We start from the raw sequence: 20,927 nt of genomic DNA on the forward strand, positions 1-20,927 counted from the left end.
TTTTCTTTCTCCTATGTCCCATCCCTTGTGGAGGGGGTCCGGTCCGATGACCATGGATGAAGTACTGGCTGTCCAGAGTCGAGACCCAGGATGGACGGCTCGTCGGGACCCAGGATGGACCGCTCGCCAGTATCGGTTGGGGACATCTCTACGCTGCTGATCCGCCTCCGCTTGAGATGGTTTCCTGTGGACGGGACTCTCGCTGCTGTCTTGGTGGCAGAGGGGTTAGTGCGTCTGCCTCACAATACGAAGTTCCTGCAGTCCTGGGTTCAAATCCAGGCTCGGGATCTTTCTTTGTGGAGTTTGCATGTTCTCCCCGTGAATGCGTGGGTTCCCCTCCGGGTACTCCGGCTTCCTCCCACTTCCAAAGACATGCACCTGGGGATAGGTTGATTTGCAACACTAAATGGTCCCTAGTGTGTGAATGTGAGTGTGAATGTTGTCTGTCTTGGCCCTGCGATGAGGTGGCGACTTGTCCAGGGTGTACGCTGCCTTCCGCCCGATTGTAGCTGAGATAGGCGCCAGCCCAAAAGGGAATAAGCGGTAGAAAATTGGCTGGACCACAGATGTCCACAATACTGTGTAATTATCCGATTAAAGCAGGCAACAAAATGTCCGGTACAATCCGTGACGTCACAAGCACGCGTCATTGGCATGTGTTGCAATGTTTATATTTCATCATTGATATATAAACTATCAGACTACGGTCGGTAATAGTGGCTTTCAGTCGGCATTTAATTTGTGATTTTTTTTTATTAAGCTGCTCAAAACTGTAGCAACTTTAATTGTCAAAGTAAAAGGAAATGTAATTTAAATCGGCATACATGTGACGCTTACTTTAACCGGAAGTGCCGCCGATAAAATGTTTGTTGAAGGTCTCTCTCCCTCTCTCCTCTCTCTCTCGGCGTAGTTAGTTATTAAGCAGCAGCAGCAACACGGAGGCGGACATCGTCTCCTCTCCTCCCGGCTCCTCTCTCCTCTCGCCATCCAATTCCGGAGCCCGCATTTAGTGTAGCTCTCTCCCCGGCCAGGCGGCTAATGGAGCGGTCGTCTCCCCTCTTGTCTCTCAACAACTACAAGGACAAATGCTAGTTTCCCCCCCCCCAACAACCTTCATCTTCCTGTCGACGCGTCTTGGGAGCCTCCTCTCGGGAAGTTATTTTGGATAAAAAGACAAAAAGCTCCCAAAGTGGTCGTCGACGCTGCCAATCAAGGTAAAAAAAAACTGTTGTTGCTGCGTTCAAGTGCCGATGACACCGGGAGAGAATGCTGCGTTCAAGTGCTTGTCACAATCTGACGAAAGATAATGCTCGGGTTTTGAATGACAACGTCAAAGAGGCCCGCGTTTAACAATTGTTTAGTTTGCAGCCGTGAAACACTCAAAACTAAACAAAACAATGATAATATTAAATGATGCAGTACACACAATACTATTATATTGCTATTTTTTATATTTGGTGCATTTGCAACAGCTAAAATGATGCAAACTATAACCTGCTGCCCAGTAAATAATGTACCTAGTTTTAATTGTTGTCATTGACATTACATCATAATCTTTACTTTAGCATGGCGCGCTTAAAATCCTTTAATTTTCTCCAAACTCGACAGCGCGCCTTAGAACCCAGGGCGCCTAATGTACGGAATTTTGGTTGTGCTTACCGACCTCCAAACAATTGTATTTGGTACTGAAACGATATATGTGGTCAGTAGATGGCAGTCACACATAAGAGATACGTGTGGACTGCAGTATGATGGCAGTCACAAATAACAGATACATGTAGACTGCAGTATGATGGCAGTCACACATAAGAGATTAGTGTGGACTGCAATATGATGGCAGTCACACATAAGGGATACATGTGGACGGCAGTATGATGGCAGTCACACATAAGAGATACGTATAGACTGCAGTATGATGGCAGTCACACATAAGAGATGCGTGTGGACTGCAGTATGATGGCAGTCACACATAAGAGATTAGTGTGGACTGCAGTATGATGGCAGTCACACATAAGAGATTAGTGTGGACTGCAGTATGATGGCAGTCACACATAAGAGATACATGTGGACTGCAGTATGATGGCAGTCACACATAAGAGATATGTGTGGACTGCAGTATGATGGCAGTCACACAAGGGATACGTGTACACTGCAATATGACGGCAGTCACACAAAAGAGATACGTGTAGACTGCAATATGATGGCAGTCACACAAAAGAGATACGTGTAGACTGCAGTATGATGGCAGTCACACATAAGAGATACGTATAGACTGCAGTATGATGGCAGTCACACATAAGAGATTAGTGTGGACTGGAGTATGATGGCAGTCACACATAAGAGATACGTGTGGACTGCAGTATGATGGCAGTCACACATAAGAGATACGTGTGGACTGCAGTATGATGGCAGTCACACATAAAGGATACATGTGGACTGCAGTATGATGGCAGTCACACATAAGAGATATGTGTGGACTGCAGTATGATGGCAGTCACACACAAGGGATACGTGTACACTGCAATATGACGGCAGTCACACAAAAGAGATACGTGTGGACTGCAGTATGATGGCAGTCACACATAAGGGATACGCGTACACTGCAATATGATGGCAGTTACACATAAGGGATACATGTACACTGCAATATGATGGCAGTCACACATAAGAGATACGTGTGGACTGCAGTATGATGGCAGTCACACATAAGAGATAGGTGTAGACTGCAGTATGATGGCAGTCACACATAAGGGATACGTGTAGTCTGCAGTATGATGGCAGTCACACATAAGAGATACGTGTAGACTGCAGTATGATGGCAGTCACACATAAGAGATACGTATACACTGCAATATGATGGCAGTCACACATAAGAGATACATGTAGACCGCAACATGACTCAAGTAAACAACACTAACATTTTGCATGTTCCACCTGTCTAATATATATCTGCCACCCAATCAACGTTTTGCTCTGCTTCTTTGTTGTTTAATAAAAGTGAGTACCGCTGATTTCTCCGCTGGCCGGGTATGGCTCCGGTGCCTCTTTTTACTTACGTAAATCACCTCTTGTGATCAGATACTTGGGAGTGACAAGTGGGTATCCAATCACAGTCATGTTTAACCGAAGGCTACCGTCAACAACTTGTGATCTGATCGGCCATCGCAACTGTCCGTTAACTGAATGTCCGCCGTTTGTTTGCACAGCTGCCGTGCCGCTAATGTTGGTTCAAAAAGCTTGTGGCAGAATCCATACCGCGCTGGCAACAAGCTAGCTGAATTCTGATTGGATACAAGCTCTAATTTAAAAAAGCAACACTGGAGCCGAATATGTCATGACGAGATTATGATGAATAATTTTACATATTTATGGCAAGTCAATTCAAAATAAAATCAACTTTTATTAATTAATGATCATGAGTTATGTAAGACCAGCAGAGAGGGCCTTGTTAGGCCTGACGGCACAGCAAGGCTCAAATGTCATAGTACCTAATTACTCAAGGTGCCTTGCGTAGTTTTTTGTTGGTTAAAAAAAGTGAGAACCGCTGATTCCTCCGCTGGCCGGGTGTGACTCCGGTGCCACATTCTGCTTTCGTAAATCACAACTTGTGATTTGATACTTGGGAGTCAAAAGCGAGTATCCAATCACAGTCACTTTCAACGCAAGGCTTCCTAAATGGGCTACCGTCAACAACCCGTGATCTGATCGGCTATCGTCACGTATAAAAGTTACTTTTATTATTTAATGATCATGCTTTATGTTAGGCCAGCAGAGAAGGCCTTGTTAGGCCTGACGGCACAGCACGGCTCAAATCTCATAGTACCTAATTACTCAAGGTGCCTTGCGTAGTTTTTTGTTGGTTAAAAAAAGTGAGAACCGCTGATTCCTCCGCTGGCCGGGTATGACTCCGGTGCCACGTTATGCTTTCGTAAAACACAACTTGTGATTTGATACTTGGGAGTGACAATTGATTATCCAATCACAGTCACGTTCAACGTAAGGCTACCTAGATGGGCTATCGTCACTTATAAAAGGAACCTTTATTAGGGTCCACCCTGCCTATGGCAAAGGACTCCACAGGAATGTAGGTCTCACTGAGACCTACATTTAGATAATTGACATCCTTCGGCAAAAATCAACAGGAAGTTAAAAATTGCCCCTTCAAAATAAAAGTTTTGTGAAAACCCGTCACCTTTTTCAAATCGAAACTCCTCCCAGTGCGTTTGTCATTTCGGCTTCAAACTCGCACAGGAGAGAGATTGAAGCCTTTTGATTAAAACTGTCCAACAAAGTTTTGATTACTGCTCCGGTGTGGATTTTACGCGCCTTCAAAAAGCCCCTGCGCAAATTTTCCTAAAAAATGACGTTTTTGCCTCTTTGAGCTATAATTTGACCCACTTAAAATGCTTCAAAGTGCAAGTTAAAGCTCTGTTATGCAGACCGAAAGCCATTTATCAACAACATCCAGAATCGCCGATCTGTAATTTCACCCCCTTAACATGCTTCAAAACTCACCAAATTTTACACAGACATCAGGACTGGCAAAAACTGCCATCTAATAAAAAAACAAACCCCAAAAATCAAAATTGCGCTTAGCGCCCCCTAGGAAAAAAAACAGACAAAACTGCATGTAACTTCTGTTACAAATGTCGTAGAGACATGAAATAAAAAACTTCTATGTAGGTCTGACTAAGATCGGGACTCGGGACACGGCGGCAACAGCCAAAGGCGGACCCGACCAACGCTGCTTGCAGCTTTAATTAATTAATGATCATGCTTAATGTTAGGCCAACAGCGAAGGTCTTGCTGACCCTGACGGCACACTACTGCGCAAATGTCATAGTACCTAATTACTCAAGGTGCCTTCCGGAGTTCTTTGTTGGTTAAAAAAAGTGATAACCGCTGATTCCTCCGCTGGCCGGGTATGACTCCGGTGCCACGTTCTGCTTTCGTAAATCACAACTTGTGATTTGATACTTGGGAGTTAAAAGTGAGTATCCAATCACAGTCACGTTCAACGCAAGGCTACCTAGATGGGCTATCGTCACTTATAAAATTAACTTTGATTAATTAATGATCATCTTTTATGTTAGGCCAGCAGAGAGCCCTGACCGCACACCACCGCTCGAGTCAAATGTCGTAGTACTCAATGACTCAAGATTTTTAATGCCTTCAATTCTTCTGACAAGATGATTTTATGCATTTGAAGCTGCAGCAGTGTAAGAGATAATAGGTCATCCAGAAGAAGAAGAATCATTTTATTGACTGACACCTCTCCAAATAGCCGTGGGACCAGCTGGACTCTTCACCTTGATTGGCACAACCATAGCGATGGCCTGTGTAAACAGTGATGGGTGAATAATTGGGAAGAACATGCTATGTTGCATGTGTTACTGATATGAAAAAAATAATAAAAAAAATAGATGGCTGGCTCATGCCAACTGGAGCGTCCCGATATTTAGCTCCAGAGGACAGAGGCGTACTATTTTCAGATTGCAAACCACAACTTGAGGCCATAAATAATACGCCGGAGCAATCTCACGACCGTGGCTTTTTCCCGCACATAACAGCAAATAGGTTATTTAGGAGGATCCTTTGGGAGTGTCTGTCATTCCATCAGATAGAACAATGGATTGAGGTCTGGCTTCCATTTTAGCACAGATTTCCTGACCTGAAAAAGCAGGCTGCATTAGTGGCTTCAATTTGCTTACCTAAAAAAAAAAGAGAAAGGAGGGAAAAAAGATAGTAGGTTGTGCTTACTCATAGTCATTTAAGTACACACACACACACACACACACGCACATTCTTGTATTTGTTACCTTCTTGAGGACTGAGAAAAAAGCCTCCCTCTTTAGGACCAGCCTTTCTAGATATACCAAGAAGTGTATTTACAACATTAATAATACTATGCACATATAAAAAAAACTTGTGAAAAATGAGTTGGAATTTTGCAAGAAAAACTTATTGTAATAAAAGTCATAATTTTACTCCAACACAAGTCAAAATTTTACAAGCAAAACGGAACATTTGTGTGCAGTGTTATGATAAAAGTTGGAATTTTACTCAATAACAGTCGCAATTTTACAAGAAAGCTTAAAATGTTGGCAGTTTTATGAAAAGAGTCGTAATTTTACTTGACAAAAGTCACAATTTTATTGGAGAACTAAAAAAATGTTGGCAATATTCTAATAATAATCGGAATTTTACCCTGCAGAATTATTACAAGTCAGAATTTTACTCAAAATGTCACAATTTTACAAGAACCCAAAAATTGGAAATATTGTGATAAAAGTCAGAATTTTATATGACAAATGTCACCATTTTGCATTAAAAGTAATAATTTTACGTTAAAAAAAGTAATATTTTTATGAGAAAATATTGTAACATTACAGAAAAACAAAGAATATGACAAATTGTTCCCAATTTTATGAGAAAAAAGTTGACACATTGTGGAAAAAAATGACTTTTTTTAGTTCATTTTTAATTTTAATTTTTTGTTTGTTCTTGTTTTTTTTAATCTTCATTACTTACTTCAAGTATGTCTCTATATACATATTTATTTGATTTTTTTCTATTAATTTCGGCCAAAGGGGGCCCATTTCAATTTCTTACACACACTTGTTATTTCATATGTTGACCAGAGGGGGAGCACTTTTAAAAGCGACACACAGTCAATTTGAAAAATCCCTCCTTTTTTGGACCACCCTCATTTTGATATATGTCAAGAGAAAAAAGCCTCCCTCTCTAGGACCAGCCTTTCTATAGATATATAAGGAAGTATATTTACAACATTAATAATATATACATACTATGCATATGTAAAAAAACTTGTTGTGAAAAATGAGTTGGAATTTCCCAAGAAAAAGGTCACAATTTCACAAGAAAAACTTATTGTAATACAAGTCATAATTTTACTCCAACGCAAGTCAAAATTTTACAAGAAAAACTGAACATTTGTGTGCAGTGTTATGATAAAAGTTGGAATTTTTCTCAATAACAGTCACAATTTTACAAGTAAAGCTTAAAATGTTGTCAGTTTTATGAAAAGAGTCGTAATTTTACTCGACAAAAGTCTAAATTTTATAAGAAAACTAAAAAAATGTTGTCAATCTTACAATAATAATAATAATAATCAAAATTTTACTCTGCAAAATGATTACAAGTCATAATTTTACTCAAAATATGTCACAATTTTTCAAGAACAACGAACAAAAATGGCAATATTTTGATAAAAGTCAGAATTTTCTATGACAAATGTCCCCATTTTACATTAAAAAGTAATCATTTTACATTTAAAAAAAAAGGAATAATTTTTTTACGAGAAAGTATTGCAATATAATAGAAACAGAAAGAAATTGAGAAAGTCGAAAAATTGAGTTTTTTATTTGTAATTGGTTTTTAATCTTCATTATTTACTTCAAATTATTACAGTATCTCTCTCTCTCTATAGATATATGTGTGTGTGTGTGTGTGTATTTATTTATATATATATATATATATATATAAATCAAAATTTTACTCTGCAAAAGTATTACAAGTCATACTTTTACTGAAAATATGTCACAATTTTTCAAGAACAACAAACAAAAATGGCAATATTGTGATAAAAGTCAGAATTTTATATGACAAATGTCCCCATTTTACATTAAAAAGTAATAATTTTACATTTTAAAAAAGGAATAATTTTTCCAGGAGAAAGTATTGCAATATAACAGAAACAGAAAGAAATTGAGAAAGTCGAAAAATTTAGTTTTTTTATTTGTAATTGGTTTTTAATCTTCATTATTTACTTCAAGTTATTACAGTATCTGTCTCTCTCTCTCTATAGATATATATGTGTGTGTGTGTGTGTGTGTGTGTGTGTGTGTGTGTGTGTGTGTGTGTGTGTATGTATGCATGTTTATATGTATGTGTGTGTGTGTGTGTGTGTGTGTATTTATATATATATATATATATATATATATTTTTTTTTTAGTTTTTTATTATTAATTTTGGACTAACGGGGCGCATTTCAATTTCTTACACACATTTGTTATTTCATATGTTGACCAGAGGGGGAGCACTTCACATTTTTACGCACACTTCCATCCATCCATTTTCTACCGCTTATTCCCTTTCGGGGTTGCGGGGGGCGCTGGCACCTATCTCAGCTACAATCGGGCGGAAGGCGGGGTACACCCTGGACAAGTCGCCACCTCATCGCAGGGCTTTACGCACACTTGTTATTTCATATGTTGACCCGAGGAGGAGCAATTTTAAAAGTGACACCCAGTTAATTTGAAGGAAAAAAAAAAACACCCTCATTTTGAGCAGCAGGGGTGCAAATGAGACATTGTCTATTAGATGCAATGTTATTGGGACCATGATTATGTCATCACTTTTTCACACCTCATATGGAAGATACTTTTCCTTCTTCATGTCTCAAGAAGGGTACAAATACAAGAACACTCTCTCTCTCTCTCTCTCTCTCTCTCTCTCTCTCTCTCTCTCTCTCTCTCTCTCTCTCTCTCTCTCCCCCCCTGTGTGTGTGCCACTATGCGCTCACACAGACTGTGTCTCATCACATCTCGTCACTCGGAGCAGCACTTTGCCCTCAACTGCTCGTCTTTTCCGGCACGCACACAAAGATTCGCGGAGGCCGGCGGCCCCGTCTAGCCCCGCCTCATCCCTCTCTACATGCACGTAGGGCAACGTTCCGTCCGAGGTGCACAATCGCACACCGCTCGAGCGCCCTCCGCGCACAGCAAATGTATGACGCGCACAAAATCAAGTCCCATCTGAGGTCTAAACAAAATAAACACATACTGTATTTTCCGGACTATAAGGCGCACTTAAAATCCTTTCCTCCCCCCCCCTCAAAACTCGACAGTGCGCCTTATAATTCTGGTTTTGCTTACCGACCTCGAATACATTTTATTTGATACATGGTGGAATGATAAGTGTGACCAGTAGATGGCAGTCAGACATAAGAGATATGTGTAGACTGCACTATGATGGCAATATGACTCAAGTAAACAACACCAGCATTTTATGTTACATTGAAAATATAGAACATTTCACACGGCGCTCAAAAATCCGTCAAAATGTTTTAGCGCGACTTTGGTAAGCTACGAAACATGGACAAAGCATTACAGCTACCATAATCAGACGTACAGTGCTTCCACATACAGTATTATTATGGTGTGTGTATAAGGACCCAAAAGGGCACCTATTAGCACACATATCTGGTGTTTTGTTATGCAAAAACAACGTTTTGATGGATTGTCGAAACATTACGGCTACCATAGTCAGACGTATTGTGCTTCAACATATGGGTATTTTTATGGTGTGTGTATAAGGACCCAAAATGTCACCTATTGACGTTTTGTTTTTCAATAATATGCAAAAACAACGTTTTGATGGATGGTCGGAGCATTACGGCTACCATAGTCAGACGTACTGTGCTTCAACATATGGGTATTTTTATGGTGTTTGTATAAGGACCCAAAAGGGCACCTATTCGCACACATATCTGGTGTTTTGTTTTGCAATAATGTACAAAAACAAGGTTTTGATGGATGGTCAGAGCATTACGTCTACCATAGTCCGACGTACTGTGCTTCAACATATGGGTATTTTTATGGTGTTTGTATAAGGACCCAAAATGGCACCTATTCGCACACATATCTGGTGTTTTGTTTTGCAATAATGTACAAAAACAAGGTTTTGATGGATGGTCAGAGCATTACGTCTACCATAGTCAGACGTACTGTGCTTCAACATACAGTATTATTATGGTGTGTGTATAAGGACCCAAAATGGCACCTGTTAGCACACATATCTGGCGTTTTGTTATACAAAAACAACGTTTTGATGGATTATCGAAACTTTACGGCTACCATAGTTAGACGTACTGTGCTTCAACATATGGGTATTTTTATGGTGTGTGTATAAGGACCCAAAATGGCACCTATTCCCACACATATCTGGCATTTTGTTTTGCGATAATGTACAAAAACAACGTTTTGATGGATGGTCGGAGCATTACGTCTACCATAGTCAGACGTACTGTGCTTCAACATACGGGTGATCTTATGGTGTGTGTGTGTGTATAAGGACCCAAAATGTCACCTATTAGCAGACATATCTGGCGTTTTGTTTTGCAATAATGTGCAAAAACAAGGTTTTGATGGATGGTCAGAGCATTACAGCTACCATAGTCAGACGTACAGTGCTTCAACATACAGTATTATTATGGTGTGTATATAAGGACCCAAAATGGCACCTGTTCGCACACATATATGGCGTTTTGTTTTGCAATAATATGCAAAAACTACTTTCTGATGGATTGTCGGATTATTACGTCTACCATAGTCAGACGTACTGCCCTTCAACATACGGGTGATCTTTTGATGTGTGTGTATAAGGACCCAAAATGTCACCTATTAGCAGACATATTTGGTGTTTTGTTTTGCAATAATGCGCAAAAACAAGGTTTTGATGGATGGTCAGAGCATTACGGCTACCATAGTCAGACATACTATGCTTCAACATATGGGTATTTTTATGGTGTGGGTATAAGGACCCAAAATTGCACCTATTCACACACATATCTGGCATTTTGTTTTGCAATAATGTACAAAAACAAGGTTTTGATGGATGGTCGGAGCATTACGTCTACCATAGTCAGACGTACTGTGCTTCAACATACGGGTATTTTTATGGTGTGGGTATAAGGACCCAAAATGTCACCTATTAGCAGACATATCTGGCGTTTTGTTTTGCAATAATGTGCAAAAACAAGGTTTTGATGGATGGTCAGAGCATTACGTCTACCATAGTCAGACGTACTGTGCTTCAACATACGGGTGATTTTATGATGTGTGTATAAGGACCCAAAATGTCACCTATTAGCAGACATATCTGGCGTTTTGTTTTGCAATAATGTGCAAAAACAAGGTGTAGATGGATGGTCAGAGCATTACGTCTACCATAGTCAGACGTACTGTGCTTCAACATACAGTATTATTATGGTGTGTGTATAAGGACCCAAAAAGGCACCTGTTAGCACACATATCTGGCGTTTTGTTATGCAAAAACAACGTTCTGATGGATTGTCGGAGCATTACGTCTACCATAATCAGACATACTATGCTTCAACATATGGGTATTTTTATGGTGTGGGTATAAGGACCCAAAATGGCACCTATTCGCACACATATCTGGCATTTTGTTTTGCAATAATGTACAAAAACAAGGTTTTGATGGATGGTCGGAGCATTACGTCTACCATAGTCAGACGTACAGTGCTTCAACATACAGTATTATTATGGTGGGTGTATAAGGACCCAAAATGGCATCTGTTAGCACACATATCTGGCGTTTTGTTATGCAAAAACAACGTTTTGATGGATTGTCGAAACATTACGGCTACCATAGTCAGATGTACTGTGCTTCAACATACGGGTATTATTATGGTATGTTTATAAGGACCCAAAGTTTCACCTATTAGCAGACATAGCTGACGTTTTGTTTTTCAATAATATGCAAAAACAACGTTTTGATGGATGGTCGGAGCATTACGGCTACCATAGTCAGACATACTATGCTTCAACATATGGGTATTTTTATGGTGTGGGTATAAGGACCCAAAATGGCACCTATTCGCACACATATCTGGCATTTTGTTTTGCAATAATGTACAAAAACAAGGTTTTGATGGATGGTCGGAGCATTACGTCTACCATAGTCAGACGTACCATATGGGTATTTTTATGGTGTGGGTATAAGGACCCAAATGGCACCTGTTAGCACACATATCTGGCATTTTGTTATGCAAAAACAACGTTTTGATGGATTGTCGAAACAGTACGGCTTCCATAGTCAGACGTATTGTGCTTCAACATATGGGTATTATTACGATGTGTGTATAAGGACCCAAAATGTCACCTATTAGCAGACATGGCTGACGTTTCGTTTTTCAATAATATGCAAAAACAACGTTTTGATGGATGGTCGGAGCATTACGGCTACCATAGTCAGACGTACTGTGCTTCAACATACGGGTATTATTATGGTGTGTGTATAAGGACCCAAAATGTCACCTGTTAGCACACATATCTGGCGTTTTGTTATGCAAAAACAACGTTTTGATGGATTGTCGAAACATTAAGGCTACCATAGTCAGACGTACAGTGCTTCCACATACAGTATTATTATGGTGTGTGTATAAGGACTCAAAATGGTACCTGTTAGCACACATATCTGGCGTTTTGTTATACAAAAACAACGTTTTGATGGATTGTCGGAGCAGTACGGCTACCATAGTCAGACGTACTGTGCTTCAACATACGGGTATTATTATGGTGTGTGTATAAGGACCCAAAATGGCACCTGTTAGCACACATATCTGGCGTTTTGTTTTGCAATAATATGCAAAAACTACTTTGTGATGGATTGTCGGAGCATTACGTCTACCATAGTCAGACGTACTGTGCTTCAACATACAGTATTATTACGGTGTGTGTATAAGGACCCAAAATGGGACCTGTTAGCACACATATCTGGCGTTTTGTTTTGCAATAATATGCAAAAACTACTTTCTGATGGATTGTCAGAGCATTACGTCTACCATAGTCAGACGTACTGTGCTTCAACATATGGGTGTTATTATAGTGTGTGTAAGGACCCCTTAATGTCACATATTTGGAGACATATAATCTTTTCTAACCCTCTGGTTCCTACTGATGTGCATAAATCCCGTAAATTTGCGCGCGTCTGCTGTTGTAGTCTGTGCCGTGGTCAATTATCTCCTTTTTCCTCTATCTTCTTGCTGTGGGGCTTTCGTCCTGGACGTAGCATCTTGTGTCTGAACATGAGGCGGTGTCACCGCATGGGCTTGTACTGAATGTCCTTACTGTGTGACTAATGTGACTGCGACCTCTGACAGATTCGTTCTGAGGTGTATGCTACTCCATTTCCGGTGGCCAATTTTTTTTCTTCGATGACTTTCCCTCTTACTAAAGACGAAATGGTTGCAGTGAAAAAATGTAGATAACACAACCAAGATGGTGGTACTCTGAAGACTGTTGTTTAGAACGAGGCTACGTATCATATTGACCTGAATATAAAGCACCTCCAAATACAAGACAACTTTGAAAATACAATTAAAATGAGATATTTTCAAGTGTTATTTTATATCTATAGTCATGTTTAAAGCAGCTAGTATTTTCCCATGTAGTGTGTTTTCTCCTGACCTCCTTGCTTTTATCTGATGTCCGCTGGTAAACTCTTTGTTTTGTCTTAAAGGCTCCTTCCTGTTTGTCTGCTCACAGAGCTGTTTTGGTCAGCTCCTTAACTGTTTTTTGAAGTAGCAGCCGCATTTCTTTCTGGGTAAGAGGGGCTGTTTTCGCTCTACATAAGCTGGCTATTTTTGGTTGGATTCATGCTATGGCGGCATAGCTCGGTTGGTAGAGTGGCCGTGCCAGCAACTTGAGAGTTGCAGGTTCGAGTCCCGCTTGTGCCATCCTAGTTACTGCCGTGGTGTCCTTGGGCAAGACACTTTACTCACCTGCTCCCAGTGCCACCCACACTGGTTTAAATGTAACTTACATATTGGGTGTCACTATGTAAAGCGCTTTGAGTCACTTGAGAAAAGCGCTGTATAAATATAATTCACTGTATAAATATAATTCATTGTAAGGGCTGGTCTCCTGAAGTTTCAGTAAAACGTGGTATTGTACTATTCTGTTTCTGGGGACGTTTTTACTCGACATGCACTATTTTCCCAAAAGTATTTTGGGAAATACTTTTGGGAAATACCCCCCCACCCCCCCTCACACACACACATCTCCCGAATTCGGAGGATTGAAGGTTGGCGAGTATGCTGCTCCCACGGCACAGCAGACTGTATCTCACAGCGGTTGATAAACACTGCCATCGAGCGCCAACGATAAGGCCACTATTGTTTTTTCTGTTCCAAGTCTTTGTCATATTCAAGCAGATGTGCCGCTGTCTCTGAAAGACATTTTTGAATAAAAAATATGTTTTCAAAGTAGCGTCACGAAGGCAGAAGCTCCGGGAATGGGAGCGTTGTAAATGAAGAGAACATCTATATTTAACCGGATGTCGTCATCTCCGGTGTTAGGACACGGTGTCTGTCAGAGAAACCGATTCTTCACAGAGCCTTTTTTTACCTCCTGCACTGCTTTTTATAGAGCGGGATCACAGCTTCTTGGTATTCTCGACAGGTGCAGGTGGCTCCGGGTGAGGAGTGTTTGTGCACTGATTTGATAACGCTGGCTTTTATTAACATTCCGGTGCAGCTCCTGTGTATCATCAACTCAATATCCGTGTTCTGTGCTGTTCCACAGCTTGTAGGCACGGACAAGAAGAGGTAATGATTCCAATAGACCGGAAGCACAAACACGGTATATGTTTAGTCTGAATGTGCCCGTGTTAATAATGGAACGCAATGTTTCGTCAGTCGAACGAACAAGCAAGGCCAACAACACCCGTGTCCTTCTACTCATTTTTAATACAAACCGCGTAGACCGGTTTGGGAAAATGTCTTGGTCGGCGTGCAGTTTTCAAACAGGAAGTGATGATGCAGTTGAAAAGTCACAGCTGTGGTCAGTCAATTGACATAATACAGCAACTTCACAAATGAAAGTGCACAAATAATGGACAAAAGTGGACGATCGTTCAAAGTAAATCAAAGACTCATAGGGAAATGAAGCAATGAAAACAAACGTGTGAACCATTACAACAAAAGGAGCTCATCAGCACAGTGAAAAAAATATAGCCCAATAGCTCCCTCTATATATAATATAATACTAATAAAGTACCAAAATGAAGCACCAACCTGAAACCCCACATCAAGCCACAAAAAATCTGTATAAAATACATATGTATATAGGCAGTAAGGTTGTACGGTATACCGGTGCTACTATACTATCGCAGTACTAATCAATCAAAAACGGTACTCTGGGCAGGATCCTTGAGGGTACATGAGAGTTTGCCCAACCAGTCTACGTGTGCATTGTGGACTTGGAGAAGGCATTCGGCCGTGTACCCCAGGAAGTCCTGTGGGGAGTGCTCAGAGAGTATGGGGTATTGGACTGTCTGATTGTGGCGGTCCGCTCCCTGTACGATCAGTGTCAGACCTTGGTCCGCATTGCCGGCAGTAAGTCGGACAAGATTCCAGTATCGGACTGTCTGATTGTGGCGGTCCGCTCTCTGTACGATCAGTGTCAGAACTTGGTCCACATTGCCGGCAGTAAGTCGGACAAGATTCCAGTATCGGACTGTCTGGTTGTGGCGGTCCGCTCCCTATACGATCAGTGTCAGAGCTTGGTCCGCATAGCCGGCAGTAAGTCGGATACGTTTCCAGTATCGGACTGTCTGGTTGTGGTGGTCCGCTCCCTGTACGATCAGTGTCAGAACTTGGTCCGCATTGCCGGCAGTAAGTCGGACAAGATTCCAGTATCGGACTGTCTGGTTGTGGCGGTCTGCTCTCTGTACGATCAGTGTCAGAGCTTGGTCCGCATTGCCGGCAGTAAGTCGGACAAGATTCCAGTATCGGACTGTCTGAATGTGGCGGTCCGTTCCCTGTACGATCAGTGTCAGAGCTTGGTCCGCATTGCCGGCAGTAAGTCGGATACGTTTCCAGTATCGGACTGTCTGATTGTGGCGGTCCGCTCCCTGTACGATCAGTGTCACAGCTTGGTCCGCATTGCCGGCAGTAAGTCGGATACGTTTCCAGTATCGGACTGTCTGATTGTGGCGGTCCCCTCCCTGTACGATCAGTGTCAGAGCTTGGTCCGCATGGCCGGCAGTAAGTCGGATACGTTTCCAGTATCGGACTGTCTGGTTGTGGCGGTCCGCTCCCTGTACGATCAGTGTCAGAACTTGGTCCGCATTGCCGGCAGTAAGTCGGACAAGATTCCAGTATCGGACTGTCTGGTTGTGGCGGTCCGCTCCCTGTACGATCAGTGTCAGAGCTTGGTCCGCATTGCCGGCAGTAAGTCGGACAAGATTCCAGTATCGGACTGTCTGATTGTGGCGGTCCGCTCCCTGTACGATCAGCGTCAGACCTTGGTCCGCATTGCCGGCAGTTAGTCGGATACGGTTCCAGTATCGGACTGTCTGATTGTGGCGGTCCGCTCCCTGTACGATCAGTGTCAGAGCTTGGTCCGCATTGCCGGCAGTAAGTCGGACAAGATTCCAGTATCGGACTGTCTGGTTGTGCCGGTCCGCTCCCTGTACGATCAGTGTCAGAGCTTGGTCCGCATTTCCGGCAGTAAGTCGGATACGTTTCCAGTATCGGACTGTCTTATTGTGGCGGTCCGCTCCCTGTATAATCAGTGTCAGAGCTTGGTCCGCATTGCCGGCAGTAAGTCGGACAAGATTCCAGTATCGGACTGTCTGATTGTGGCGGTCCGCTCCCTGTACGATCAGTGTCAGAACTTGGTCCGCGTTGCCGGCAGTAAGTCGGATACGTTTCCAGTATCGGACTGTCTGATTGTGGCGGTCCGCTCCCTGTACGATCAGTGTCAGAACTTGGTCCGCGTTGCCGGCAGTAAGTCAGACAAGATTCCAGTATCGGACTGTCTGATTGTGCCGGTCCGCTCTCTGTACGATCAGTGTCAGAACTTGGTTCGCATTGCCGGCGGTAAGTCGGACAAGTTTCCAGTGAGGGTTGGACTCCACCAAGGCTGCCCTTTGTCACCCATTCTGTTCAGAACTTTGATGGACAGAATTTCAAGGCGCAGTCAGGATGTTGGGGGGATCTGGTTTGGTGGCTGCAGGATTAGGTCTCTGCTTTTTGCAGTTTTTGTTTCATCTGACCACATAATTTTCTTCCAGAAGGTCTTATCTTTGTCCATGTGATGTCAGATGAAACAAAAATGGAGCTGTTTGGCCACAATACCCAGCAATATGTTTGGAGGAAAAAGGTGAGGCCTTTAATCCCAGGAACACTAAACCTACCGTCAAGCATGGTGGTGGTAGTATTTCGCTCTTGGCCTGTTTTGCTGCCAGTGGAACTGGTGCTTTAAATGGGAAAATGAAAAAAGAGGATTACCTCCAAATTGTTCAGGACAAGCTAAAATCATCAGCCCGGAGGTTGGGTCTTGGGCGCAGTTGGGTTTTGCAACAGGACGATGACACAAAACACACGTCAAAAGAGGTAAAGGAATGGCTAAATCAGGTTAGAAGGAAGGTTTTAGAATGGCCTTCCCAAAATCCTGACTTAAACGTGTGGACAATGCTGAAGAAACAAGTTCATGTCAGAAAACCAACACATTTAGCTGAACTGCACCAATTTTGTCAAGAGGCGTGGTCAAAAACTCAAGCAGAAGCTTATGGATGGCTGAAATTTAGTGGGTGTGGCTTATTGTCCAGTGCGGCTAACATATGGAAGTATATTTTTTTCCTCCTGAAATGTAGTGGGTGTGGCTTATTGTCAAGTGCAGCTAATATATACAAAAAATATTATTTTCCCCTGCACTTTAGTAGGTGTGGCTTATAGTCCAATGTGGCTATTATAGAGAAAAATATTTTTCCAACCCTAAAATTTAGTGAGTGCGGATTATAGTCCGGTGCTGCTAATGTATGGCGGCTAATATATGGCAGCTAATATATGGAAAAAATCTTATTTTCCCCTAAAATTTAGTGGGTGAGGCTTATAGTCCGGTGAGGCTTATATATGGAAAAATATTATTTTCCCCTGCACTTTAGAAGGTGTGGCTTATAGTCCAATGTGGCTATTATAGGGAAAAAATATTTTTCCAACCCTAAAATTTAGTGAGTGCGGATTATAGTCCGGTGCGGCTAATGTATGGCGGCTAATATATGGAAAAAATCGTATTTTCCCCTAAAATTTAGTGGGTGAGGCTTATAGTCCAGTGAGGCTTATATATGGAAAAATATTATTTTCCCCTGCACTTTAGTAGGTGTGATTTATAGTCCAATGTGGCTATTATAGGGGAAAATATTATTCCAACCCTAAAATTTAGTGAGTGCGGATTATAGTCCGGTGCGGCTAATGTATGGCGGCTAATATATGGAAAAAATCGTATTTTCCCCTAAAATTTAGTGGGTGAGGCTTATAGTCCGGTGAGGCTTATATATGGAAAAATATCATTTTCCCCTACACTTTAGTGGGTGCGGCTTATAGTCCAGTGCTGCTAATATGCGGAGACACATTTTTCCCGCCCTAAAATTTTGTGGGTGCGGCTAATAAATGGAAACTATTATTTTCCCCTATAAGGTGGGGCTTATAGTCCGGTGCGGCTAATTCATGGAAAAATATTGTTCTCCCCTAAAATTTAGTGAGTGCGGATTATAGTCCGGTGCGGTTAATGTATGGAAAAATATTATTTTCCTCTAAAATTTAGTGAATGAGGCTTATAGTCCAGTGCGACTAATACATGGAAAAATATTTTTTCCCCCTGCACTTTAGTGGGTGCGGCTTACATGTGGAGACACATTTTTGGCTAATAAATTGAAACTATTATTTTCCCCTAAAATTCAGTGAGTGGGGTTTATAGGCCTGTGCAGCTAATATATGGAAAAATATCATTATTTTTCTCTAAAATTTAGTGGGTGAGGCTTATAGTCCGTTGCGGCTAATATGTGGAAAAATATTTTTCCAACCCTAAAATTTAGTGAGTGCAGATTCTAGTGTAATATATTAAAAAAAAGTATCTCCCCCTAAAATTCAGTGGGTGAGGCTAATATGTGGAGACACATTTTTCCCGCCCTAAAATTTAGTGGGTGCGGCTAATAAATGGAAACTATTATTTTCCCCTAAAATTCGGTGGTTGTGGTTTATAGCCTGGTACGGCTAACATATAGAAAAATATTATTTTCCCCTCAAATTTAGTGGGTGAGGCTTATATATGGTGAAAATATTATCTTTCCCTGCACTTTAGTGGGTGTGGCTAATATGTGGAAAAATATTTTTCCAACCCTAAATTTTAGTGGATGCAGATTATTATCCGGTGCGGCTAATATATTGAAACTATTATTTTCCCCTAAAATTCAGTGGGTGGGGCTTACAGTCCGGTACGACTAATATATGGAAACATTTTATTTTCCCCTACACTTTAGTGGATGCAGCATTTATAGTCCGGTGCGGCTAATATGTGGAAAAATATTTTTTCCAACCGTAAATTTTAGTGGGTGCGGATTATAGTCTGGTGCGGCTAATATATTGAAAAATATTATTTTCCCCTAAAATTCAGCGGGGTGGCTAATATATGGAAATGTATTATTTTCCCCTGCACTTTAGTGGTTGCGCCTTATAGTCCGGCGCGGCTAATATGTGCAGACACATTTTTCCCGCTATAAAATTTTGTTGGTGCAGTTAATAAATGGAAACTATTATTTTCCCCTAAAATTCAGTAGGTGGGGCTTATAGTTTGGTGCGGCTTATATATTGTAAAATATTATTTTCTTCCAAAATTGTGTGGGTGGGGCTTATATCCTGACGCGGCAGTCTTTGTATACGTGACAACCACACGCATGATCAGTTCAAAATTGAGGACAATTCCATCTATTTTCCACCAACCTTATTTCTGGTGTTTTTGTCTCAAAAGTATCGCTTTTTGTCGACGTAATTACCCGGAAATAAGGGATGATTGAGACTCATTCTGCACAAAGTAACACGACTCCAGCTCTCCAATCAGCGTGCCCCCCGCCCCCCTCGGAGGAAAAACAATGTAATTAAGCAAAAAGAGGTCTTTTTAATTTACTTTTCATTTTCTTGCTGTGCCTGAGTAATTATATTTCCCTCCTTTTCGCACACACTTAATAGTCACTTTGAGTTTAGATAAATGGATAAATTTACATGTGGAAAATTAGCCCTCTTGCTTACCACATCTTTGTGTGAAAAACAACTACCATACATGCAACTATTATGTCTCTGAAAATGACCGATATCACATGCTATCCAAGAAGTCTGGGAACTGGAACTGGAAACATATTTGACTACGCTAAAACCCCATATACCGTCATTTCCTGACAATTTTTTTCCTTCGCTAATGCATATAATGTTTTGTGTTCAATATCTCGCATGAAACCCCAGCAAAGGACTGAAATGTTGTGTTATTGTATGTGCTACGGCGCCATCTTTTGAACAAATTCGTTAACCGCAGGTTGAAAATCTACTTCCTGTTTTGATGTCGTAAACTGGAAATAAGCGGTCGTAGCATTTTTGCTCGAAATAATTTTTAATTTATTACCTGAGCAACATTTGTAAGTTTTACAATACAACTAAAACAATTCATACTTACTAAAGCGTCCCATGTGTGATGTCTGTAGGAGTGTTTTCATGCACATTTGCACGTGCTATCGCAATGTAATCACGCTAGCGTTGTTAGCATTAACTGATACACTAAGTGTCTGTGTTAGTATTGTTAACTTCTTCTTTTTTTGTATTCTTTCAGTTTCGTATATTTGGTTAATACACGACTATTTCACTCTAAAAGCAGTTTATTCTCTAAATATTTGTCAAAACACATCAGCTAGAATGACAGTGTTGTGCAAAATTTTTTTTAAATTTTTCTTAAAAAGTAGAAAATAAAGAACATGTATTTCTATTTTTCCACGCATAATGTTTAAGTTTTACAATACAACTAAAACAATTCATACTTACTAAAGCGTCCCATGTGTGATGTCTGTAGGAGTGTTTTCATGCATATTTGCACGTGCTATCGCAATGTAATCCCGCTAGCGTTGTTAGCATTAACTGATACACTAAAATCTACTTCCTGTTTTGATGTCCTAAACTGGAAATAAGCGGTCGTAGCATTTTTGCTCGAAATAATTTTTAATTTATTAACTGAGCAACATTTGTAAGTTTTACAATACAACTAAAACAATTCATACTTACTAAAGCGTCCCATGTGTGATGTCTGTAGGAGTGTTTTCATGCATATTTGCAC

The 20,927-nt window shown here is 41.0% G+C and overlaps 1 protein-coding gene across 5 annotated transcripts in view; it reads left to right on the top strand.

Moving 5' to 3' along the window:
* Positions 1 to 885: 885 nt before the first annotated feature.
* The window catches only part of dlgap4b (discs, large (Drosophila) homolog-associated protein 4b), a 270,261-nt gene continuing 250,219 nt past the window's right edge, over positions 886 to 20,927 (top strand). For 3 of the 5 annotated variants that reach the window (XR_009802238.1, XM_061875415.1, XM_061875413.1), the window contains exon 1: positions 886 to 1,214. The gene's annotated coding sequence lies outside the window, so the exon portion shown is untranslated. The remainder of the gene's footprint in view (positions 1,215 to 20,927) is intronic. The other 2 variants (XM_061875411.1, XM_061875412.1) reach the window with 2 other exon arrangements.

This window comes from Nerophis ophidion, linkage group LG16, assembly GCF_033978795.1.
Source record: "Nerophis ophidion isolate RoL-2023_Sa linkage group LG16, RoL_Noph_v1.0, whole genome shotgun sequence".
NCBI lineage: Eukaryota > Metazoa > Chordata > Actinopteri > Syngnathiformes > Syngnathidae > Nerophis > Nerophis ophidion.